Genomic DNA, 26,801 nt, shown 5'->3' on the forward strand with positions numbered 1-26,801 from the left:
TAATAGCATAAAACTAGCATCTACAAGCCACCCAGCTCCGTCTTTGACACTCGCTTCCCCGGCAACGATGCTAAAAACTTGACCGATACCAAAGTATGTGTGTGTACTTACCCCAAGTGTAGGGTATCGTCAAGTAATAAACCGTTGAGTCCGGTATTGATCCACAAGGAAGCAATGCAAATTTGAAGGTGAATGATATGCAACTAACTAGCTAACACTACTAAATGCAATGAATATCAAAATAAAGACAAGTAATAAAAATGGCCGAATGACTCGGTAGCATGAGCGATTTTGTAATCAAAGTAAGCACGAATTGGATTTAAAACAATTAATTAAAAACCTAGTCTCTAATCCGTCCCGGTGGCTACTCGGTTCTCATACTCAAGGTATCATTGCAAACACATACAATCATACACAATGCATTGTGTGATACTATCAATCATGCATATGCAAAGAGAATTGGGTTATAAGACTTCAATTCATACATATAGGCCATCGGGTCTCTTAATCTACGATGAATGCAACGGGATAAGCACCTAATATTATGGATTAATGTTCCCCCTTGGGGCTCGGCTTGGCTAACACCCTAGTTTCACACTCAAAGATCAATTAACCATAACTCTCCCATGCACATTCCTAAATTAACCCAAAACCCCATCATCAATACACATAATTAATAGCTATGCAATGGAAAACTCAATTAATTAAGGAAATCATACAATGGGTTTAACAATTCTCAATCGAACATATTAGATGCAATCCCAAGACTAGACAATCCAAGAATACAATCAAATATGTTATTCTCATATACCCAATCACAAAACTATCACGAAATTAAAAGAGAGGGATTGAAGCTACGACCCTTTGAACATACCTTGAGTAATCAAAACCTTGTACCCACCGTTCGGGACTAGAAACTAGAAAGGGAACTTAGCCACTCATTATAATGAGAATAAACATCAATTTTATAGAAGAAAACCAATGTTTACAATCAAGATCACAAGAACTAAGCAAAACCCTAGAGAGAGTAAGAGAGAGAAAAACTATGGTGGCTAGATGTTCAAGAGTGAATGAATGAGTTAGAACCCCAAATCTTAGGGTTTTCTCCTCTTTTTACAATGCAAAATACCTAATTACCCTTACAATATCAATCCCCATTGATTACAATTAAGAAATACCCGAAAAACCCTTCAAAAATCTATGTTGCAGCTGCTAGTTCGCGACAAGGTGTCCGGACGGCTTTGGAAGGTGTCTGGACACCTGGGCTTCATCAAGTCTTTGTTATAGGCTCTATTTCATTTTTCAAAGGAAGTGTCCGGACACCTTGGGAGGTGTCCCGACACTCACAGCAAAAAGTGCTCAAAAAGTGCTCCAACTTGCCCGAACAAGGTCCGATTCCTACAAAACCAAAGGGAAACATTTGTAAATATAAAACTAAGCTAAAATGCAATAAAATACATTAGCTAAGTGTTTGAACATCCTAATTAAAGGACATTGGAACCTCAAAATAGAGGTCCAATTAGAGGTTTTGTAGAATTGTCAACCGCCGTGATTTTACGAAAGATGTCGATGATTGAAAAATGCGTAATGTTTTGCCCTTAATAGTCGGGGAGAAAACTTCTTATCTTAAACTTCATAATATTGGTCGGGAATATAGATGCGATGATCTTGGAAGGGGCACATCATTTCTTCAACAAAGACATGCATGTTATCGGGCTAAATTTGCTTAGGCGAGGTTCACAACAAGGCCGTGAATTTAGCCATTATGCTTTGCCCATCGCATTAATAAACTTGCAAAAGGAATCTGGTCTTACAATGTTTTAAAACTTATTCTCTGAAATAATGATGACAAGAAAACTTTGCGGAAATATAGGTCATATTTGCGAGAAATGTTGAAAGGAGAGGCGTATTCTAAGATATGTACTACACACCATTGCAGGAGTTTTGGGCCAGAACATTGGAATAGGGAATGGATATCTGTTGTCGGAGAAGGTGAAAAATTGTTCACATGCCAACAATGCACTATGGATATAGAGATGTTCAAACTGGCCTATTGTTTAATTTAGTTTCAAAGGCTGTAAAGGCAAGTTGTTTAAGCTGGTCTTGACAACTTATAAATGAATAATATGTTGCTTCCGTTTTCTATTGAGTTAAACTTGAGTCTATAGTTAGAATGGGAGTATGTAAAGGCTTATTGCCTTAACCTTATCAAACAAAGATTAAGCATATGCATTATATGTCAGGTAGTAGTATAAATAAAATAATAAAAAATTTTAACAATATGTTTGTCGTCTTCTGTACTGAACAGGAAACCTCACAAGACTGGTTGCTTCTGATATTCACGTCCCTCCAGGAATGCCAAAAATATGTTTGTTATCTTCTGCTTTAGATAGGGGATCTCACAATTTCGGTTGTTGGAAACAAAAGCTTTCTTGGATTTGCAAGTGTGTCAGGGCTTGCTGTCAGCCTAAAGGATTTGATATGATTGTTCTAGGATTCTGCATCGAATCTGACCTCTGCACAAAACAGACTATGCATAGTTAGAGAACACAAGCTACTGACTCGAGGTTTGCCTTGCCGAAAAAGGACTTAAAATGCCTGAAGTGTCAATCTAGAAAAAAGAAGGAAAACAATAGACTAATCACTGGAATGAAAAGAGCTCCTATTGGGATGAAATGAAAAACAATGCATTATTGGAATGCATCAGGATCTTCATTGAAAAAGGGATACATCCTGGGATGTAGGCGTGCTTTACAAGCTTACTCTAAAACATAGCCGTGGGAGCTTTTGGAAAGTAAACCTAAGTATTGTTGCCATGGAGCCATGCTAAATAAAAAGATAAGTGGTCGGAGCCATGCCTAAGAAAGCAAATAAAGGGTTGAAGACGCTGGGTATGTGTTTGATGCGGGTAGTTTGTTGTTTCTTTCTCTTCTTCTTTTATAGTGCTAAGAGATGAGCACTTCTTCTATTCTTGTTCAAGTATACTTCGTTGGATGTCATGGGAATCATGGCAAAACCTTTCTCTTGTTGCTTGCTGGAGTGACAGGGTTAATGGGTTTTGTAACCGCATCGTGCTCCTAAATGTGGGAATGATGGCAATATCTCTCTGGTCATGCTTCTTCTTTTTGGAGGAAATGGACTCTTCTAGTTGTCGTGGTAGTCTCTGCTTCGCGAGTCTTTAGGCTTCATGGTCGAAAATATGGGAACATGGCTCATGGCGATCATTTCGTTGCTACTTTTGTACGAAAGATCATGCGAAAATGGAAACTTATTAGTGGTGCAAGACGACATGGCTTGAGCTGTGTTTTAGTTGGAAACATGTTTGAGAGAAAATTGGGTTGTTCAACAAACATAATTCCGTTTATCCAGGTCCCTTTTTGATGTAATCCTACTAAAATCTCAGTAATAATCCAACAAATCACGTTTGAAAAGAACTATCCGTTTGGACCAAGACTCCTTGAATTGTACCTTATTGGATAGATAATCTTGGACAATCCTGATTTTTGGGAACTAATCCTTGAATTTCAGGCCAACAACCAATAAAAACCTGCAAAATGAACACCAATTAGTATAAAAATCTCCTTGCCTCCACCACGTGTCACCAGGAGATTGGCCTCCTTTTTCACACTGTGGGTCCCACCTTGCGACGTGTGAGTTGACTTGTAGGATTTAATTCTGGCACAAACAATGCCACCTTCAAACCTTCCTCTTGGAGCAAGAGAAGGATTTAAATTTTTATTTTTGATCCTTCCATTTAATGCGCCGCTAACATGATCTTGGCCTTAATCTCAAGCAATTAGTTGAGCTGACACATTTTTCACTGAGAGAGTCTTACCTCCACACAAAGACTGACAAAGGAAAAAACCCTTTTACCGTCTACTCACTTCTTCGTCTCCCTTCTTTGCACAACTCCTCTCTTCCACAAAATGTCTTCTCTATTGCTTTTCGCCATGGCTGCCACTGGAACTTCATCTCCTTCTTTTGACCTACGTTTTCAGGTTCAAGAGATCATGGCAAAAGAGATCCCCATAAATACTCATCCTTTCCTGTTGGTCCTAACCCCTACCTTTGGATCTGAAAGGTTTCCAAAATCTTTGAACTCTTTCTACCCTCTTTGTGGTTTTGAGCTACCCTTCAACCATACCCATGCATGGGCTACCTATTTTAAGACTTCTCCAATTTGTCTATGGCCCACGAAGGACCCACGATATGGAACCTAGTTGGGTCATCTTTACCCTCATCTGGAGCATTTGTGGAAGAGACTTAGGATTCATGATTTCCTCTTGATCAGTGAACAAAAAGTCCATGTTGATAAAGCCCTCTTGTGTGTTACTGCCCAATTATGGGACGTGGGGACCAATTCTTTCCATTTCAGGGCTGGATTTATGAGCCCCACCCTCCAAGATCTTGCTTTCATTATGAAAATCAACATAGTTTCAATAGAAGATCATACACATTTCCTGATCTTCTGGCTCAACAAGTTCGTCTTCTACGTTAGCTCCTCAAAGAGAACCCAGGATTTTACCAGGCTTGCCCTCTGCTGGGCTTGTTGAGAGTGTATACTTAAAGCCTGGATTTTATGTATACATTAACTATTTTATTTTATGAATAAAATGTTTAGTTGTATTTTCAATTGAGAATGATGAATGGCATATGTGCCTATTATTTAATATAGTAGATGAATTGATATGTAGAGCTATATGTGTGCATACAGAAGATAAATTCATAGGTTCCTATTAAATATGAGATTAGGTCACAACCTAGATGGCGTTGGTGATAGAAAGCGGGAATTGCTTTACCTATCGTACTAGTACACTTTGTGTGTATTGACCGAACCAAATACAACTCAATTGTTCTAGCTGACTGTATGAACAATTGTGCATTTGTTATTGAATTGTTTATGCTCTTAATTTATTGATGATTATCATTACATGTGCATATAGTGTACGGGACTTTGATTTTACCAAAGGACGAGGTCTAAATTAAAGGCTAATAATTCTAGGAAAGTTGGGTCACCGCATTATATGTATGATGCAAGGTAGTTAGTCAATAGAATTTACGTCCCTATCGGGATTGCAAATACCCTCTTGAGGTGGCTTATAGGGTTTGGATTTGTGCCTAAGTCTTGCAAGCAGATTTTAATTAATCCGGCACAAGCAAACGAGTTAAGCGGATTTGCTCAAGGATTATAGATATCGATTAAATATATGATGTCAATGACATGTATTTAATTGATGAGTATTTGGTACTTAACGTGAAGAGGCAAATTAAACAATTATAACTTGATGGACTCAAATTGTAATTTGAGATGATATGGGGAGTTATTCAATATTAGTTTTTTGGTGGAAAATACTAATATTCATATTTAAAAGTAAAACCTTGTATGATGGGTTTGGACTTCTAAATATGGTGTAGCCCATATATTGTTTCCCTTGTAGGTCCCCTGCTTAACCCAAATAAGAATTGAGTTGGACCAAATAGTTTATGAACTAAATACGAGAGAATTGGGCTTGGTGTATTGCACAAGCTTATAACCGGCCCACTCTAGGAAACCCTAGAGTGGGGGCCGGCCAAGGGTACTATAAATACCAAGCTTGGCCGGCCATACAAGATACAACACATACAAGTGTGGGAAAAGTTCCTCCCAAGGGAATAAGGAGGAAGATTTGTAAGTCACAGAAGTCCGAATCTCATCTACAACACTCCGGATTTGGAATCAAGTTTTCAAGAGTTACAATCAATAGATTGTTGAACTCTCCTTGTGGATCTTCATCTGGAAAATCCAAAAAGGTATTTTTCTAAATCACATAACTAAGATTCTACAAACTTGGGTTGACTAAATGTAGTTCTAAAAGGATCATGAACATGTATGAAATTTTAGAAAGCTTCCGTTGCATAAACAAACATTTTTGAAACCTAAAACTCTATTTTTACAAACGACTTTTCTTACAATTGATACCGATGCTGGTCGTGCATCATTCATGATCGATTTAGACAACCAAGGATGCGATCTAGTTATGGTTAGAATCATGTCTAACCTCTGTTTTGCAGGATTAGGCTATCATGGTCAATCGAATGTATGTTTTGGTTGTTTTGATTGGATGCCTAGAATCTTGTGAAACCCCGTGTTTTATCATGTTAATTTGAAGGGTGCAGTTTTATTGTTTAAATTAAATTGAATTAATTATGCCTTAGATTAATTGTAATCTTTTATCTTTCTCATATTTGAAATGAGGTCATTCAATCCACTAAGTATGATACTTAAAGATCATAAGATAGAGGGTCCGAACTATATTGATTGGAAAAGAAACTTGAATATTGTGTTGACTGTTGAAGAATACGAGTATGTGCTAACAGAACCATGTCCTGACTATCCGGTTGAGGGAGCTTCCGAAGAGGAGTAGAAGCCCTACAAGAAGTGGGTCAAGGCTGATGAGATGGCTCATTGTTACATACTGGCCTCTATGTCGAGTGTGTTACATGAGCAACATCAATCAATGACCAGTGCTGCTGATATGATGTATAGTCTTAAAGAGATGTTTGGTAGCCAAGGCTGAGCCACTAGGCAGAATATCATGTAACAACTATGGGGCACCCAAATGTAGGAGGGAACTTTGGTAAGGGAGCATGTTATGAAGATGATGAGTTTTCTAAATGAGCTCAAAGTCCTAGGTTTCGATATTGATGGGAATCCCAAGTCGATATCATTCTCCAGTCACTACTGGAGTCTTTTGAGAATTTTTGGATGAATTATAACATGAACAAGCTTCAGTATAGTTTATCAAAATTGCTCAATGAACTCCTAGCTATAGAAAGGTTGTTCAAAAGGAAAACACCACATGTGAATGTCACTGAGAAGGATTCTTCTATACCAAAAGGTAAGAAGAAGAATAAAACTCAGAAGAAGAAAGGGAAGGGTTCGGCTGGCACAGGTATTCAATCAGGTGGAGCGAAAAAGCCGAAAGGCAAGTGTTTTCACTACGGTCAAAAGGGACATTGGAAGAAAGATTATCCAAAATTCCTAAGCAAGAACAAGAAATGTATTCTTTTTTCACTAGTTACTGAAGCATGCTTAGCGGTTGTATCTATTGAAACCTGGTGTATAGATACTGGATCCACTAATCATGTTTGTAACACTTTGCAGGGGTTCCAGGAGACTCAGAAGCAAAGTGAAGGAGAAGAACACAGAATCTTGGGTGATGGCACAAAACTTCCAATAGTATCTATAGGAGTAGTTATTCTTTATTTTAATAGGAATAAGAGTTTGACTTTATTGGATTGTTCTTATGTACCTCTTATGAGGAGAAACTTGCTTTCGGTTCCTTATTTTGTAAATCAAGGATATTTCTTTGGATTTGGTAAAACGCTTTTTATTAAACGTAATAATCGTTTTATTTGTGATGGTACATTAGAAGGAAATATATATATTGTTAGACCTAGCTATTCCGAAATTAAAGAATCTAATAGCTTAGTTACATCATCTAAAAAGAGAAAAGAACCATCCATGTCAAATCAAACATACTTATGGCACCTACGTCTTGGTCATGTTAACTCAAACAGGATTTCACGACTAGTTCAAGATGGACCTTTAGGTTCATTGGAGATCGAACAACTCCCTGTTTGTGAATCTTGTTTGGAAGGTAAGATGACCAAGAGGGCTTTTTCAACCAAAGGGTATAGCGCCGAAGCGCGTTTGTATTTGGTACACTCAGACTTATGTGGTCCTATGTCAGTTCGAGTGAGGGGGTTTTGAATATTGTGTCACTTTCATTGAAGATTATTGAAGATATGTATACATTTACTTGATGCACCACCACTCTGAAACTTTTGAAAAATTCAAAGAGTTTAGAGAGAAATTGAATAAGCAACAAGGAGAGTGTATCAAAACACTACGATCTGATCATGGTGGTGAATACCTCTTGGGACAATTTCAGGATTATATGGTTGTAGAAGGAATTACATCCCAGTTAACTAGACCAGGAACACCGCAACAAAACGGTGTGGCTGAGAGGAGAAATAAGACTCTTATGGAGATGGTGATATCAATGTTAAGCTATTCTGATTTATCGAATTCGTTTTGAGGATTAGCTCTAAAGATTGCTACGTATCTTCTAAACTTGGTATCTACAAAGTCAATACCAACTGCACCATATGAAAGGTGGAATGGGCGCAAGCCAAATCTTTCTCACCTTTGGATTTGGGGTAGTTGATGTAAACATCGAAGGTGAATCCCACATCGGTGGATTGAGGGCCTGAGTTGCAGTATATAAGTGGGTCAATCCTGACACTAGTCAACCGATTTTCTAGTGGCTAGTTAGGGCCTGTTTGTTGCTGGGCTTGGGCGTCAATCTACATCAGAGTAGGTTTTGAAAACACGTGTCAGTCGGGCCCGGAGGGGGTAGCAGCGGCGTGTCGTAGGGGGTGTGAATGATGTAAACATCGAAGGTGAATCCCACATCGGTGGATTAAGGGCTTGAGTTGTAGTATATAAGTGGGTCAATCCTAACACTAGTCAACTGGTTTTCTAGTGACTAGTTAGGGCCTGTTTATTGCTGGGCTTGGGCCTCAATCTATATCAGTAGTCCATGACTTGTGTTGGATGGGAACGCTAGTAAGCTAGAACCAAGGACAGAAGTGTGCTTATTTGTGGGGTATCCAAAAGGAACAAAAGGTGATTTATTTTATAGTCCTAAGACTCAGAAAGTAATTGTGAGCACCAATGCTAGATTCTTAGAAGAGGACTATATGATGAATCATAAACCCAAGAGTAGGATAGTTCTTGAGGAATTGAGAGGTGAGACACAAGAAAAACAAGTATCGCAAGACACTTTTGATGTCTTGGCCGATCCTATACCATTACAAAACGGTAGTGGGAGCTCGGTTGAACCAATTGTTCAAATTGATCCTAACGGGGAAGAACAAACTAACCATGACAACTCAGGAAATAAAACATAGGTAGTGCCATGTCGTAGTGGGAGGGTTCTTAGACAACAAGATAGGTATATGTTCTTGAATGAGGTTGGCACCTTAATTTCGGATGAACAAGATACTGACCCAGTTACTTATGACCAAGCACTCCAAGACATTGATGTTGAATCTTGGAAAAATGCTATGAATTCTGAAATGGAGTCTATGTACTCCAATCAGGTTTGGGATCTTGTAGAACCACCAGATAGGGTAAAACCTATCGGGTGTAAATGGATCTATAAGAGAAAGAGGGGAATAGACGGGAAAGTGGAAACTTTCAAAGCAAGGCTTGTTGTAAAAGGGTATACTCAGAAAGAAGGGATCGATTATGAGCAAACTTTTTCGCCAATAGCCATGCTCAAGTTTATTCAGATCCTTCTTTCTATTGCCACTTATTTCGATTATGAAATTTGACAAATGGATGTCAAGACAACATTCCTAAATGGAAGTCTTGATGAATGCATCTACATGATGCAACTTGAAGGTTACATAGTAAAAGGCCAAGAGCATTTATTATGCAAGCTTAATAGGCCCATTTATGGACTTAAGCAAGCATCTAGATCTTGGAATATCATATTCGATCAAGTCATCAAAGCCTATGGATTTGTGCAATGTCCTGATGAATCGTGTCTACACAAGATGCAATGGAAAAGTGGTGGTCTTTCTTGTACTTTATGTTGATGATATACTGTTAATTGGGAATGATGTAACAGTATTGTCATCGATTAAAGTATGGTTAGGAAGTCAATTTACGATGAAGGATTTGGGAGAAGCTGGTCAAATTCTTGGGATCAAGTTTATGCGTGATCGAAAACAAAGAATGATAGGCTTGTCACAAGCTCATTACATTGACACCATTCTTGCTAGGTTTAACATGCAAGATTCTAAGAAAGGAAATGAGAAAGTTCTTCCTTACAGATTTGGAATCATTCTTTCTCAAAAATAGTGTCCTGACACACAAGAAGAGATTGAGAAGATGAGAAACATTCCTTATGCCTCGATAGTGGGAAGTCTCATGTATGCGATGATGTGTACTAGGCCAAATATATGTTATATAGTTGGTTTAGTTAGCAGATATCAATCAAATCCTAGCATTGAACATTGGCTTGCGGTAAAACATGTACTCAAGTGTCTACGGAGAACGAGAGATTACATGTTAGTATATGAGGCAGATGACCTACTACCTTTAGGGTATGCGGATTCAGATTTCCAGGCAGACAGAGACTTTAGAAAATCTACCTTAGGATATATATTTACTCAAGGAGATGGAGCCGTAAGTTGGAGGAGTGTTAAGCAGAAATGTATAGTAGACTTTACCATGGAAGCAGAATATGTAGAAGTCGTTGAGGCAGCTAAGGAAGTCGTAGGGCTCCGAAACTTCCTAACTGATGTGGCAGTAGTTCCTTCAATTCCAACACCAGTTACACTTCATTATGATAATAGTGGTGAAGTTGCGAATTCAAAGGAACCACGGGTTCATTCAAGGAATAAACAGATTGAGCGTAAGTATCACCTTATTTGAGAGATCGTGAAAAGAGGTGATGTTACGTTGACCAAGATAGCATCCGAAGATAACCATGCGGGTCCGTTCACAAAGTACTTGATTGCAAAGGCTTTCGATAAACACATGGACGACATAGGACTCAGATGTGTGGCATCCCGGCTTTGAGTATAAGTGGGAGATTGTTGAGAGTGTATAATAAAAGCCCAGATTTTATGTATACATTAACTATTTGATTTTGTGAATAAAATGTTTAGTTGTCTTTTCAATTGAGAATGATGAATGATATATGTATCTACTATTTAATATAGTATATGAATTGATATGTAGAGCTATATCCACGCATAAAGAAGATAAATTCATAGGTTCTTATTAAATATGAGATTAGGTCACAACCTAGATGGAGTTGGACACACCATCGGTAAAGTTATGGTGCGAGATTGTAGTCGACTTATCTTGGTGACAGAAAGCAGGAATTGCTTTACCCTATTGTACTAGTACACTTTGTATGTATTGATCGGACCAAATACAAATCAATTATTATAGCTGACTGTATGAACAATTGTACATTTATATATTTGTTATTGAATTGTTTACGCTCTTAGTTTATTAATGATTATCATTACGTGTGCATATGGTGTATGGGACTTTGATTTTACCAAAGGATGAGGTCTAAATTAAAGGTTAATAATTCCAGGAAAGTTGGGTCACCGCATTATATGTATGATGGAAGGTAGTTAGTCAATAGAATTCACGTCCCTATCGGGATTGTAAATACCCTCTTGAGGTGGCTTATAGGGTTTGGATTTGTGGCTAAGTCTTGCAAGTGGATTTTAATTAATCCGGCACAAGCAAATGAGTTAAGCGGATTTGCTCAAGGATTATAGGTATCGATTAAATATATGATGCCAGCGACATGTATTTAATTGATGGGCATTTGATACTTAACGTGAGGAGGCGAATTAAACAATTATAACTTGAGGGACTCAAATTGTAATTTTAGATAATATGGGGAGTTATTCAATATTAGTTTTTTGTTGGAAAATACTAATATTCATATTTAAAAGTAAAACCTCGATGATGGGTTTGGACTTTTAAATATGGTGTAGCCCATATATTATTCCCTTGTAGGTCCCCTGCTTAGCCTAAATAAGAATTGAGTTGGGTCAAATAGGCTCTGAACTAAAAAAGAGAGAATTAGACTTGTTGTATTGCACAAGCTTATAGCTGGCCCACTCTAGGAAACCCTAGAGTGGGGTCAGCCAAGGGTATTATAAATACCAAGCTTGGTCGGCCATACAAGAAACAACACATACAAGTGTGTGAAAAGTTCCTCCCAAGGGAATAAGGAGGGAGATTTGCAAGTCACAGGAGTCCGAATCTAGTCTACAACACGCCAGATTTGGAATCAAGTTTTCAAGGGTTACAATCAATAGATTGTTGAACTCTCCTTGTGGATCTTCATCCGAAAAATCCAAAAGGTATTTTTCTAAATCACATAACTAGGATTCTACAAACTTCAGTTGATTGAATGCAGTTCGAAAAGGATTATGAACATGTATGGAGTTTTAGAAAGCTTCTGCTACATAAACAAAAAATTTTGAAACCTAAAACTCTATTTTTACAGATGATTTTTCTTACAAGGCTCACGGGGTAGTGTACTCCTTCTCTCCTATGGTCATGGCATGGGTCTACCGTGATGTAAGATCGTTCATCGATTCTAGCTTTGAGAGTTTTCCTAACCCTCTTTGGATAATGCAGCTTTGGTTGTGGGCCTACTTCAAGCCCTTGTGTCCTTAATGAAATCTAGCTTCCTCAGACCTGGACTATTTTTGTCTGCAATTTAAAGGAGTTGAGCCTCTTGATCACAGCTTTTAGCTTTTAGGACTGATTCTCGTACATCTACCAAGATTTATCATAATTTGTCAATTTTGCTTGGTTTCTGTTTGACCGTAGATTGGCTCCAGATTGGTTAAGCACTTATCCAAGTGACATTGAGATTACTGAAGATGCTGAGGCCATTATGGATCAACTTTCAGTCTTCAAAGGATCTTCCATATTATTTCAACGAGTCTCCCCATAACAACAAGTGTAGAGTAGGGTATTACAATGCTGCTCAGCTGGCCCGACAGTTTGGATTCATCCAAATGGTTCCTCTGCCACCGTATATTTTTGAGAACAAATCCTTTCCTGACAGGGGCATATTGTTAGCTGAAGCTCTCACTGTAACACCCTGACCCGGAATGCATTACTTTTGGTATCCTCTTAATCAATCTCCTAATTAATTCAATCATTAAGTCACCAAAAAAAAATTCGACAGCACCTCCCCATAATATGGAGGATGCCAACCTGGAGTAAACACGCAGCAAAATCACAAATATATTCGCAACCTAGGCAGGGCCTCCGGCCATCTAACAATTCATATCAAAGTTAAATTCTCGATTCTAAGCAGGGCCTCAGGCCACCTAACAATCACACATAATTTCTTCATACAACAACATATATAATCAACATCCAACGCAAATAGCAATCCAGCAAACATAAGAAATCGTCAGGACACAAAGTCCACAAACCTGGTTCGGGAGTCCCGATCACACGGAGTACCCTCCCTACCATCCATCCCACCATCGAATAGGGATATCACACAATATCTCAACTAAGAAATATAGATACGACAAAATAGTAATAACATAATCAAAGTTTAGAAATATCTAGTCCTATCACTCTCTAGGGGTCCATCCATGTCACGCACCCTCCTCCTAATCCACGACCCTAGTACCGGAACTAGACTCACCTGCGAGGTGGGAATAGGAGAAAGAAAAGGGTAAGCGAAAGGCCCAGTAGGGAATAATAAAGAGTAAGTGAATAACATAAAGTTGAAATATTAAGGAAAGGCACAAATGCAACAATATGATAGCTAACATCATGTACACCAAACAAAAGTAATTAATCACACCATACGAGATTCTAACTTGGCCCACCGATATCCCTATACATATCGGGACCCTGAACAGCCCAATGACATCATCATATGGTGTTTCGAACCCATATGGAATCCTGACTCGGCCCACCGACATTCCTGTACTCATAGGAACCTTGAATGACCCAATGGCATTCCACATTTCACATTTAACATAATTAGGAGATATACGGGTCCATACCCGACATCTACAATGCAATTACAATGCATCTCTTAACATGGTTATGCAATAGGGTATACATACAACCTACATATATATATATATATATATATATACACACTACATGATGCATGTTCAAGAATAATTCATGCTCAATGGAAGATTGAACAAGTAGGGTATGCAATATAACTCATATCATACAACGAAGAAAACAAAAAGTGGGGTTGTTCTCCCTTAGGCACAATTAAGGCGAGAATGCATCATAATGAACAATGGGGAAGGATAAATGTTCTCAATAGGAAGACAAATCCAAAGAGAATAGCAAAGGGTGGAATTTCTCTACCTCGCACTCCCAAAAATTAGCTATGTAAACCAATACTCAACCTTGAATTCTCTGGCCTCAATCAACCTATTATTCGGTAAGCCCATCCTCCAATCAATATATAAACAACTATAATTTCACATATCTAACACAAATTAACCCAATAAATCAAGATACCATTACCTTCTCTTACCCGAAACTTTCCAAGTTCTTGAACTTCACCTACTCAAGCTTGCTACTCCAATCAACAATAGAATCTAGAAATGAAATCATAAACAAGTCTAAATCAACCTATTAAATCACTAATTTCATTTAATTTAACGATTTTCCCCCAAATCTACAAAACCCATAAAACCCTAGAATCCCAAATCACCCAATCTCTAAATACTAGCTTTTAGGTTTAAGAAACTTACCAAGGTTGTAGAAACAACTAGAGGGAAGGGATTCAAGCTTAATTTAGGCGTCAAATGATGTAGGAACTCATGGATTTGAGTTTGGGTTCAAACCTTGAAAGATTAGAACAAAGAGAGGAATTTGAGAATATGTAAGCTAGAGAAAGAAGTTATGAATCCAACTTGAAACAACTTGAAAGAGGATAATCTTACCTTGGTTGATGATCTTAGATTGATGGGAGGGAGGAAATTTGAGAGAAAATGAGGTTTAGGGTTTGTTTAGGTTGGGTATTTTGAAAGAATCACGAAAATGGGTGTTTAAAACAATCCTTGGGGTGCAGATTTTAGGGAGGTGTCCGGACACCTCTATAGGCGTCCGGACACCTATGCCTGAAATCACCCTGTTTCAGTTTCTTCTATAGTTGTCCGGACGACTTTTAAAAACTGGCTGGACGGTTACCTCTGTAGTAAAAAATTTCAGTTTTAAAACCACTCGTACACCCCCAAATCACTTGGTATTAATTTCTAATGATTTTATATATATATATATATATATATATATATATATATATATATATATACACACACATACTTAAAACATGTTGGTCCTACCTAATTTCTAAAAGAAAATAAGTTCGGGGTATTACACTCACAATATTTACTCTATGTCTATTTCAATCTTGTCTTCAGCAAGAACTTTTGCCTTCAATGAATGCCATCAAGCTACTCCAGAGTTCATCCATTGATGGACTGAATACGTGAACCATAAATTCTCCCAAAATGTGGAAGAACTCCTAGCCATTGTTGCGGTTGAATGGTTCTGGTGACTCCGGTAAGCTCCCAAAATTTATTGCTACCGCATCCTGTCTGTTGTAGGTACTGAATGTTGATGCTACTTGTAGGCTCTGTTCAGGCCTTCTCCAAAGACAATGATAGCCATGAAGTGGACTCTACCATGTCTGCAAAAACTCCATCAACCTTTCAAAAGTTTGCAAAAACCATGGCTATCAAGTCTGTGGCCAAAAGGTCTGGGGTTGGACAACGGTTGAGATCCTCCAAAGAACTCTTCCCTCTATTGGTCCGACAAAGGTGTATACCATTCATGATTCTCCAGAGAATGTAGCTCTTCTATTTTGAATGAATTGTTCTATAAATTACTAACCTTGAGAGTAATCTCCTTGTGTCTTTTGTAGATTGATATGACTCTCTCATTCTCAAGCACCTCCGAAGAAGAAGAAGAAGAAAAATACTTCATCTATCACTCCTCCATGAGTTGTTGATGTCCAAGGCTTCCTGGCCAAGCTGGCTTACCAGACTCCAGTCTTAGTTCCTTGAACTCCAGTTGTTGGGGCTTCAAGTTCTGTTGGCCCTGAATCGCTTTCTGAAGAAAAAATATCTGTGACAAATAAACTCCTGAAGATTCTTAACTCTACTGAGGCTGAGACTTGTCCGCACTATTCAATTTTCAACAATCTGAAGATTGCAATAGAAGAGACTTTGTAGTCTTCAAACTTATCTGACTCTATTCTTATCTTTGACTTCAGCAGCAACAGGACTTGCCTTTTAGAATTGAATGCTAAAGAAGAGAAGCGTGAGGAGCTTGATGCCAAGCTTCAGAGTTTGGGTAGTGAGCTGAAGTCTTCTCTGGCTGTTGAAGAAGATTAATGGAGGACCATTGAAGAACAGAAATAGAGAATTATCACCCTCCAAGCCGAAGTAAGGCTGCACTAAAGGACTTTAACCAATATTTCTCGGAAGAATGTTGTCACCCTCAAGGATTTTGAGGCTGTGTATGCTCAAGTATCCAAGCTGGATGATCGTGCAACTACTATCGCCATTGCGAAGTCCTTTATTGAGGTGAACACTGTAGCTTACATTGCCAAATGGGACCAACTAAAGGATATCTATGCTGAATTGAATATCCCTTACGATGAAGTCTCTCATTCTGCAGCTACCGTGCAGGTTGACGTGCCGCTGGCTAGCGATGAAGCTGTTAAGGACTCCTCTGATGGTGTTGCTTGATAACCACTGATTGAAATTTGATGATTTCTGCTATCTTCTTCCCCCTATTTATGTTTTCCCCAGGTTTTCAACGAGGTTTACTTGAATGCTCCTGGTAACTTACTGGATTTTGTGTTTTTCTGTTTTGTGCTTTTGGTGCTGTATTTTTTGGATATTTTCTGAATTTCTAAATGGTTTTGGTAGAATAATTTGGATACTGGTTTGACTTCCTGAATTACAGGATTTTACTTTGGATAGGGTAGAATGGATGAAGTTTTTATTATGAGCAAATGCATTTTTTGCTTTTTTATAGGGTAGAAGGGGTTCATCCCGCATCGCCAGTTCTGCTTACCAAAAATGGCCCACTTGGAGCTCTTTATTCTGTGGTACGTCTCAACAAAACAGCCGCGCCGTCCTACCTATTTAAAGTTTGAGAATAGGTCGAGGGCAATACGCCCTAGATGCCTCTAATCATTGGCTTTACTCGATAGAACTCGAGTCGGGCTCCAGCTATCTTGAGGGAAACTTTGGAGGGAACCAGCTACTAGATGGTTCGATTAGTCTTTCGTCCCTATACCCAAGTCAGACAAACGATTTACACGTCAGTATCGCTTCGGGCCTCCACCAGAGTTTCCTCTGGCTTCGCCCCGCTTAGGCATAGTTTACCATATTTCAGGTCCCGACAGGTATGCTCTCACTCGAACCCTTCTCAGAAGATCAAGGTCGCTCGATGGTGTAGCCCCCGAAGGGGATCCCACCAATTAGCTTCCTTACGCCTTATGGGTTTTCTTGTCCATTGACTCGTACATATGTCAAACTCCTTGGTCTGTGTTTCAAGAAGGGTCGAATGGGGAGCCGTAGGCCGACGACAGGAGCGCACAAGTGTCGAGCCACGCCGCGACGACACGCGCTGCCATCCACGGTCGCAACGACGACATTCCACAGGTGTATCAAAGGCCCATGCTTTAGACGCCATCGCAATCCTTGTAGGTCCACGTCCTGAACCGATCGGTGGACCAGCTTTCGTAGTTCCACATCCGACCGGGATGAATCACCAGCCCCTATTCGCTTCCCTTCCGACAATTTCAAGCACTCTTTGACTCTCTTTTCAAAGTCTTTTTCATCTTTCCCTCGCGGCACTTGTTCGCTATTGGTCTCCAGCCCGTATTTAGCCTTGGAGGGAATTTACCGCCGAATTTGGGCTACATTCCCAAACAACCCAACTCGCCGACAGCGCCTCGTGGTGGGACAGGGTTCGGGCACGAAGGGGCTTTCACCCTCTTTGGCGTCCCCTTCCAGGGGACTTGGGCCTGGTCCGCCGTTGAGGACGTTTCTCCAGACTATAATTCGGACACCGAGGGCGACCGATTCTCAAGCTGGGCTCTTCCCAATTTGCTCGCCGTTACTAAAGGAATCCTTGTAAGTTTCTTTTCCTCCCTTATTGATATGCTTAAACTCAGCGGGTGTTCCCGCCTGACCTGGGGCCGCTTTGTGAGGACACTTGCGTCAGGGTCTTTTGCTCCCCATTAATAAGGCTTGCCCACAACGGTTTTTAAGGAGCTAGTGCTTCCAACCACCACGTGTTGTGGCTGCCATCGCCAAAGGGCTATTTTTTGGGCCAACCGCGAGCGGGAGCACACGGGAGGCCAATATCCACCACCTCTAACTATTCCCTATGCAGGGGGTGAGGGGATTGTTGGCAACGTTGCGTGACACCCAGGCAGGCGTACCCTCGACTTGACGGCTTCGTGAGCAACTTGCGTTCAAAAACTCGATGGTTCATGGGATTTTGCAATTCACACCAAGTATTGCATTTTGCTACGTTCTTCATCTGTGCGAGAGCCGAGATATTCGTTGCCAAAAGTCATTTCATATATAATATGGACGACGACGCAACCCCCTACGACACTATTTCCAAGCGAAGGGAGTGCACATTTTTTTTGGTTCCTTGGCACAATTTGTGCCAGGGTTCGTTGTGGCCGCAAAAGAGGAGCTGTAGTTTCCCACATCCCTCCCCTTGGACTTCGAGCGATCGGCCCAAAAGGCTCATCACTCATGTTAGTTTTCACTTGTTCGTGGGTCGTTCTGCCTTGCAGGTTTCGACAATGATCCTTCTACAAGTTCACCTACGGAAATGCGAGCTGATGACTCGCGCTTACTAGGAATTCCTCGTTAAAGACCAACAATTGCAATGATCTATCCCCATCACAATGAAATTTCAAAGATTACCCGGGCCTATCGGCCAAGGCTATAGACTAGTTGAATACATCAATGTAGCACGCGTGTGGCCCAGAACATCTAAGGGCATCACATACCTGTTATTGCCTCAAACTTCCTTGGCCTAAGTGACCGTAGTCCCTCTAAGAAGCTAGCCACGGAGGGATGCCTTTGCGTAGCTAGTTAGCAGGCTGAGGTCTCGTTCGTTAACGGAATTAACTAGACAAATCGCTCCACCAACTAAGAACGGCCATGCACCACCACCCATAAAATCAAGAAAGAGCTCTAACATGTGCTTCCTTCTTGTTCTTAGAAGGAGTCTTATTTGGCTCTTTGATGGATGTTGGTTAACCTCAAGATCTTGTTGGATCTGCTGGTTGGCTGCTGGAGTGTTGTGTTTGGCCTGGTTTGTTTGCTTGGCTGTGGTCTTCTTGTAGCCAGGTCTTGCTGGATATTGAGTTGGGTTGGGAGGTTACTCTAGAAACCAGCTGTTTCTTCTGGTGTCTTGGGTAACCTCTTTTTTGGCTTAGGTTTTGTCTTGCCGTTGAGTTTTTGTTATGCTTAGTTAGCCTTTCTGGGTCCTTCCCAGTTTTGTTCCCCTGGCATGTCAGGGTGGTTTTGTTGTATATAAACTCTACGGTTTTTCCAGTTGTGTATAATTTTCTGATCTTCAATACATACTTACATTTGATCAAAAAAAAAAGAAAGAGCTCTAACAGTTGAGCTTCTTGATTCCTATCCCCAAGCTCTCCATGTGAGACTTGTTAATTTGGTTGATCAAAAAGGTTTTGTGGCTACTTTTGTGTATGGTTTCAATACTATTATTGCTAGAAGAGGTCTCTGGGATGTTTTGAGAAGGCGGTGTCCTCCTGATCCCTGGATCATTGCTGGTGATTTCAACTTTATCCTTTCCCAGTAGGACAAACATAATGGTAGTGCAGTTACTGGTTATGAAATTGTTGATTTTAGGAGTTGTTGTTCGGAACTTGGTCTACAGGATCTCAACTATTCTGGTTGTCACTTTTCCTGGACAAATGGGAAGGTTTGGTGCAAGCTGGATAGGGTACTAGTCAATCCTGCTTGGTATGCCTTATTTTTGCATTGTAATGTTCAGGTTCTTACTGCTGGAGCTTGCTCTGACCATTCTCCTGTTAAGATTCAGATTGGAGACTCGCAACCTAGGGGTAACAGGGCTTTCAAATTCTTTAACCTGTGGGTGGATCATGATCAGCTCATGGGTTTGGTTCATGACCACTAGTAGATCTCTGTTCAGGGCACTCTGATGTATAGGTTGTGTAAAAAGCTAAAGAACTTGAAGGGTCATTTGAGGCAGCTGAATAAGAATCATTTGTCATATCTCTGAAAGGGTGGCTAGGGCTACTTCTGATTTGGACCACCATCAGTAAATATTGCATAGTGACATGGATAACCATCAGTTGATTCTGAAGGAGGGGCAGTTGAAATCCACTATCCTTAATCTTCAATGTGCTGAAAGAAAATTTTACTCTCAGAAGTTGAGGATGCAGTTCCTGAAAAATAGTGACCAAGGTACAAAGTTCTTCCATTCTTTAATGAGCTAGAAGCACAGAAGGAACTTTATATCTGCTATTGAAACCAATTCTGGGGAGCTTACTACTTCTATAGAAGCTGTGGGGGAGGAATTTGTTGGATATTATAAAACTCTTCTTCGTATTGGGAAAATTGTCTGTCTTATATAAGAGGAAGTGGTTCTTGGAGGGCCTTATCTGGAGGATTCTACTTCGAGCCAGCTTCTGGCTCATGTAACTGATGATATTATCAAGAATGCTCTATTCTCTATTGGAGATAATAAAGCTCCTGGACCTAACGGGTACTCTTCTGCTTTCTTTAAAAAAGTCTGGTCTGTTGTTGGCTTTGATTTTATTATGGCTATTAAGGACTTCTTTACCTCTGGCAGATTGCTTAGACAAATAAATCATTCTGTTATAGCTTTGGTTCCCAAATCTCCTCATGTCTCTAATGTGGCCGATTTTAGACCTATTTCGTGCTGTAATATGACCTACAAGGTTATTTCCAAAATCCTAGCTGACAGACTTGCCCATGCTCTTAAAGGTATTATTATTAGTCAGAACCAAAATGCTTTCTTGGGAGGTAGGTACATGGTTAATAACATTCATTTGATTCAGGAGATGTTGAGACATTATGGCAGAAAGAGGACCTCCCTTAAATGTCTTATGAAAATTTATTTCAAAAGGGCTTTTGATTTTGTTCAATGGTCTTTCATTAGGCATTTGCTTCCTATGCTTGGTCTTCCCAATCAGTTTGTCCATTGCGTTATGCAATGTGTGGAGACAACTTCTTTTTCTATGGCAATAAATGGGGACCTCTATGGGTTTTTTAATGGGAATTGTGGCATTAGACAAGGGGATCCTCTTTCCCCTTATCTTTTTATAGCCTGTATGGAGTATTTCTCAAGGCAGCTGAGTATTGCTACCGCAAAACTTGGTTTCAATTTCCACTCAAAGTGCTGTCTTCAAAGGATCTCTCACTTAGCTTTTGCAGATGACATCTTGCTTTTGTCCAGAGGTGATGTCCCTTCAGTTGATATTTTATTCAATGAGCTCCTGGGCTTGGGTAGGGTTTCTGACTTATCTATCAATGCAGCAAAGTCCTCTATCTTCTTTAGTGGTGTCAGTCAGCATTGCATGGAAACCATCCTGCTACTTACTGGGTTTACTGAGGGAAGGTTTCCCTTTAATTATTTTGGGGTGCCTATAAGCCCTCATAGACTTTTAGTCAGTCAGTTTTACCCCCTTTACCAAAATTTGTAGTCTTCTATTCAGTTTTGGATGGGGAGAAATCTTTCTTACGCAGGAAGGCTTGAGCTGGTCCAGTCTGTCCTCCAAGGTATTGAACAATTCTGGATTGGTATCTTCCCTCTGCCTCACCAAGTGATTCATAATATCTCCAGTATTTGTAGGAACTTCATATGGACTGGTGATAAATCTAGAAGCAAATCTGCTTTGGTTACTTGGAAAGATTTGTGTGTGCCTAAGCAGGAGGGTGGTCTGGGATTGTTTAATTTGGAAGCTAGAAATATAGGTTTTCTAATTAAGCAGGTCTGGAATATTCATGCTAAAACTGACTCCTTATGGGTCAAATGGATCCATCACTACTACCTTCAGCATCAGTCCATATGGAGTGTTCCTGTCAAAGGAACTGATTCTCCTTTATGGAAGTTTATTCTACAGCTAAGAGATCATCTTCTCCTCCTATCAGGGGGTGAGCATCAAGCTATCCATCTCCTGCAGAACTGGAAGGGTTCTGGTTGCTTGTCTAGTATGGCATATGATTTCTTCAGACCTAAGAGGAGTAGGGTCCACTAGAATAGGGTTGTTTGGAATTCTTCGTCTCTTCCTAAGCACTCCTTTATTCTTTGGCTTGCTGCTAAAGGAAGACTGAGAACAATGGATAGACTGAAATTCATCCCAACTGACATTTTCTTTATATTTTGTAGGCAACAGGAGGAAACCCATAAGCATTTATTCTTCTCCTGTCCCTAGACCTCTATGTTTTGGAGGAAGGTTAAGGGTTGGTTAAAGATAAATGCCCCTTTGAGTACCCTAAGGAGTGTTTTTAGAAGCTTAAATGGAAAGCAAAGGGGTATAAACTTAAGAATGCATAGAGATGCCTTAAGCCTTGTGGTTTATCTTATCTGGCAAGAAAGAAATAAAAGGAAATTTGAGAAGGCTTCTAAACCTCTGCATGCTCTGTTTCACAGATTTATGACCTTATTCTTGTCAATTTTGTATTTTCATGTCAAAGAACCTGCTTCTACCTCAAATTGGATTGCTAGTCTCATGTTTCACAATGCTGATCATTGATTGTTATGTTAGCTTGTCTCTGCAAGTCTCCTGGCCTGTTCTGGGGTTGTTGGTTTGGCTTTGTTGTGGGGTTACTCTCTCAGAGTCATTTTGGCTTCTTTTTTGGTTCTACTGATGCCCTACTCTATGGCTCTTTTCTGGTTGGCTAACCTCAAGTTCTACTTGGTGTTCTGCTGGTGTTGCTATGTTGCTGGGTCTCAATCTGTTGTAGGGGTTTAGGCCTGTGTTAGTGGCCATGTTCACTGGGTTTTGGTTAGGCTTTTATTTCTGCTTTGCCTCTGTTGGTTTGTTCTCTGGTGGTTGCTGTTGAGGTTGGGTGGTTATCTTAGAAACCAACTGGAGTGTTAGGGTTTTAGTGATCTTGTGGAGTGAAGCTGGGTTGGGTTTTCTTCTTCGGTCTTCTCACAATGGAGCTACTGATTGTTGTTTCTGTTTTGGTGTTAGGAGGGCTTGGGAGGTTATCTCAGAAACCAGTTCTCCTCTATTGTCTTGGATAACCTCTGTTTGGTCTTTTTGTTGGGTTTTATTGTAATGCTTTGCTAGCTAGTTTTGTTTGGGTGCTTGCACTTAGTTGGTTCCCTGGTTTGTCAGGGTGTTTGTTGGCTTGTACATAAACTTTCTGGACTTTCCAGTTTTGTATCACTTTTTGATCTTCAATATATACTTACATTTGATCAAAAAAAGAAAGACCTCTCAGTCTGTCAATCCTTACTATGTTTGGACCTGGTAAGTCCCCCCGGAACCCAAAAACTTTGCTTTCTCATAAGGTGCCAGCGGAGTCCTAAAAGAACATTCGTTGAGCCCTGGTCGGCATCGTTTATGGTTGAGACTAGGACGGTATCTGATCGTCTTCGGGCCCCCAACTTTCGTTCTTGATTAATGAAAACATCCTTGGCAAATGCTTTCGCAGTTGTTCGTATTTCATAAATCCAACAATTTCACCTCTGACTATAAAATACGAAAGCCCTCGACTGTCCTTGTTAGTCATTACTCCAATCCCAAAGGCCAACATAATAGGATCGAAATCCTGTGATGTTATCCCATGCTAATGTACCCAGAGCATAGGCTTGCTTTGAGCACTCTAATTTCTTCAAAGTAATAGCGTCGGAGGAACGACCCAGCTAATTAAGGCCAGGAGCGTATCGCCGGCAATAGGGACGGGAAGAAAGGTGCACACCAAAGGTGGACCACTCAACCCAACCCTAGATCCAACTACGAGCTTTTTAACTGCAACAACTTAAATATACGCTATTGGAGCTGGAATTACCGCGGCTGCTGGCACCAGACTTGCCCTCCAATGGATCCTCGTTAAGGGATTTAGATTGTACTCATTCCAATTACCAGACTCATTGAGCCAAGTATTGTTATTTATTGTCACTACCTTCCCGTGTCAGGATTGGATAATTTACGCACCTGCTGCCTTCCTTGGATGTGGTAGTCGTTTCTCAGGCTCCCTTTCCGAAATCGAACCCTAATTCTCCGTTACCCGTCAATACCACGGTAGGCCTCTATCCTACCATTGAAAGTTGATAGGGCAAAAATTTGAATGATGTGTCGTCGGCACGATGGCCGTGCGATTCGTCAAGTTATCATGAATCAATAGAGCAACGGGCAGAGCCCGCATTGACCTTTTATCCAATAAATGCATCCCATCCAGAAGTCGGGGTTTGTTGCACGTATTAGGTCTAGAATTACAACAGTTATCCGAGTAGTAGATACCATCAAACAAACTATAACTAATTTAAGGAGCCATTCACAGTGTCACAATCTGAATTAGTTCATACTTAGACATGCATGGCTTAATCTTTGAGATAAGCATATGACTACTGGCAGGATCAACCAGGTAGCTTTCCTCGGGATGACTGGGACAATGCATGGACATTACGAGAACCCATGGTTCAAGAATGCTAAGGCGAGCCACACCGTCTTTCAGTTCGAGCGACGAGCGCTAGGCTTGGGCTTATCAAAAGGGTTTTTCAACCCTTTGCCCACTTAATTTTCAACATCCAAGGGTCAAGCCAATGGCTTACAAAGGAACATGCAAAGCGCCAACTAGTTCATCCCATGCCCAAAAAGGGCACGAGATGAAAACAAGCAATGAGGCTATCCAATACCATCGGGACAAGTATGCAACACAGGGACAAGGGACTTGCCACAAGATGTATATGCTTAGGCCATGATTGAAAAGTGGTTGAGCATAGACAGCTCGGTCCACAAGAACGGAGCCTGCCAACAAACACAACCAAAACACAACTCACGTGTTATACGTACACACGCACAGCTCCACAAGGCCATTCGCAAGAAGTAGAATCAGAAACCTGCGGAATAACCTAGAGAAGCCACGTACGAGACGATAGACGCGATTGTTTCCCACTAGGAAGGCTAGCACCTTGGTTCCCTCGCCTAACAATAACTCACATCGCTTGACTTGGTTTCCCAAGCAAACAATTGCTCACAGCTCTAGGCTTGTTACGCCGCCACCGGCCAACCACGTTTCAATTTTGACAAGGAGTGCACGGCTCAGTTACCCAAGCCAAGCACCCAGAGTTGAAAGGCCATGCCCAGCACTTGTGAGTGGATCAAGACAGCGGGCGATTTGGCTAGGATGCCCACACCAATTCCCAAGCATCTAATCCACTCATTGTGCGAGAAACGACCTATCCAGCGAAATTTCGATTCCCACGTGTGGGCACTAGGCAAGGGCATCCTTTCAAAGAGCTTGCTTCCGATTCCGACAAGGAGTGCATGGCTCAATTGCCCAAGCCAAGCACCCCGAGCTGAAAGGCCAAGCCAAGCACTCGTGAGCTGATCAAGATGGCGAGCAATTTGGATAGGATGCCCACGCATCCAATCCGCTCGTTGTGCAAGACATGACCAATCCAACGAAATTTTGATTCCCACATATGGGCGCTCAGCAAGGGCATCCTTGCTGAGCGCCCACTTTTGATTCTGATGAGGTGTGCACTACTCAGTTGCCCAAGCCAAGCACCCCGAGCTAAAAGGCCAAGCCAAGCACTCGTGAGCGGATTAAGAAGGTGAGCGGTTTGAATAGGATGCCCACACCAATGCCCATGCATCTAATCCACTCATTGTGCAAAACACAACCAATCCAGTGAAATTTCGATTCCCACGTGTGGTGCTATATAGGTTGTTGTCCATGCCAAGCACCCCTAACCGAAGCCCACGTCCCATATAGAAGGGGAGGTCTTTCGACCCTCCGGACTATCCCCTATATATATGTCCTAAGTACATTTTCTAAACTAGCAGTAGGAGACACCAATTTCTCAAAAAGTGTAGCCCCTCCATTTCTTATCCCGTCAGCAGCGGAAGAGCCCTTCTAGCACACGCATCGTGTGAGAAACAAGTGATCACCTGAAATTTCAGATCCTGCTTGTGGGCGCTCGACAATGCGATCCTTGTTGAGCACCCACGCTTCGATTTTTGACCTTTCGAATCGTACCTGGGTGCTATATAGGTTGTAATCCACGCCAAGCACCCTAACCGAAGCCTACGTCCGATATAGCCATATAGGAGGGGAGGTCTTTCGACCCACCGGACTACCGCTCTATATAAAAGTCTTGAGTCTGTTTTCCAAACTGGCAGTAAGAGACATCAATTTCTCAAAAAAGTAGTCCCGCCTATTTCTCATCCCGTCAGAGTGCACGCGGCCCCGTAGCTTTGAAGGTTAACCTCAGTACCCCTCATATATATGTCTTAAGTCCGTTTTCTAAAATGGCAATAGGAGACATCAATTTCTTTTAAAGCGTAGTCCCGCCCATTTCTCATCCCGTCAACATGCGCGCATGGTCCAAAGGTTAACCTCAGTACCCCCTATATATATGTCTTAAGTCCATTTCTCAAACTGGCAGTAGGAGACATCAATTTCTCAAAAAGCATAGTCCCGCCCGTTTCTCATCCCGTCAGCGCGCGGGACTACCTAACGAGCGCGGGGGTCCGAAGGCTAACCTCAGTAAGCCCTATATATGTGCCTTAAGTTCGTTTCTTAGATTGGCAGTAGGAGACATGGATTTTTGAAAAAGCGTAGTACTCCCATTTCTCATCCCGTCAGCGCAAAACTCCCATCCAACGCAAGGCCTACACCACGCGTGTTGGGAGTTCTCATGTTCCAACGAATTTGGCATGCCTTGGTGTCATTGTGGGCTATGGCATGCCTTCTAGGCACAACTTTTTTCAATCTTCAAAGTTTTTGAAGTTATCACGTTCCAAACGGCATTGGCATGCCTTGGTGTCATTTTGGACGTTCCAATGACTATGGCGTGCCTTGGCACCATTTTTTCCAACATTGAAAGTTCTCACGTTTCAATGACTCACCCTCTCCGGTGCCCCCTTCCAGGGGACTTGGGCCCGATCCGCCACTGAGGATGCTTCTCCAGACTA

The 26,801-nt window shown here is 41.0% G+C and overlaps 1 non-coding gene and 1 pseudogene across 1 annotated transcript; one reads left to right on the forward strand and one right to left on the reverse strand.

Annotated features, from left to right (window-relative positions):
- Nucleotides 1–18,033: 18,033 nt before the first annotated feature.
- Nucleotides 18,034–18,189, reverse strand: LOC120004685. Its single transcript, XR_005469603.1, has one exon. It is a non-coding gene; the product is annotated as a 5.8S ribosomal RNA (ribosomal RNA).
- Nucleotides 18,190–18,554: 365 nt separating this feature from the next.
- Nucleotides 18,555–23,715, forward strand: LOC120003434 (annotated as a pseudogene).
- The last annotated feature ends 3,086 nt before the right edge of the window (nucleotides 23,716–26,801 follow it).

Source organism: Tripterygium wilfordii, chromosome 8, assembly GCF_013401445.1.
Source record: "Tripterygium wilfordii isolate XIE 37 chromosome 8, ASM1340144v1, whole genome shotgun sequence".
Lineage (NCBI taxonomy): Eukaryota > Viridiplantae > Streptophyta > Magnoliopsida > Celastrales > Celastraceae > Tripterygium > Tripterygium wilfordii.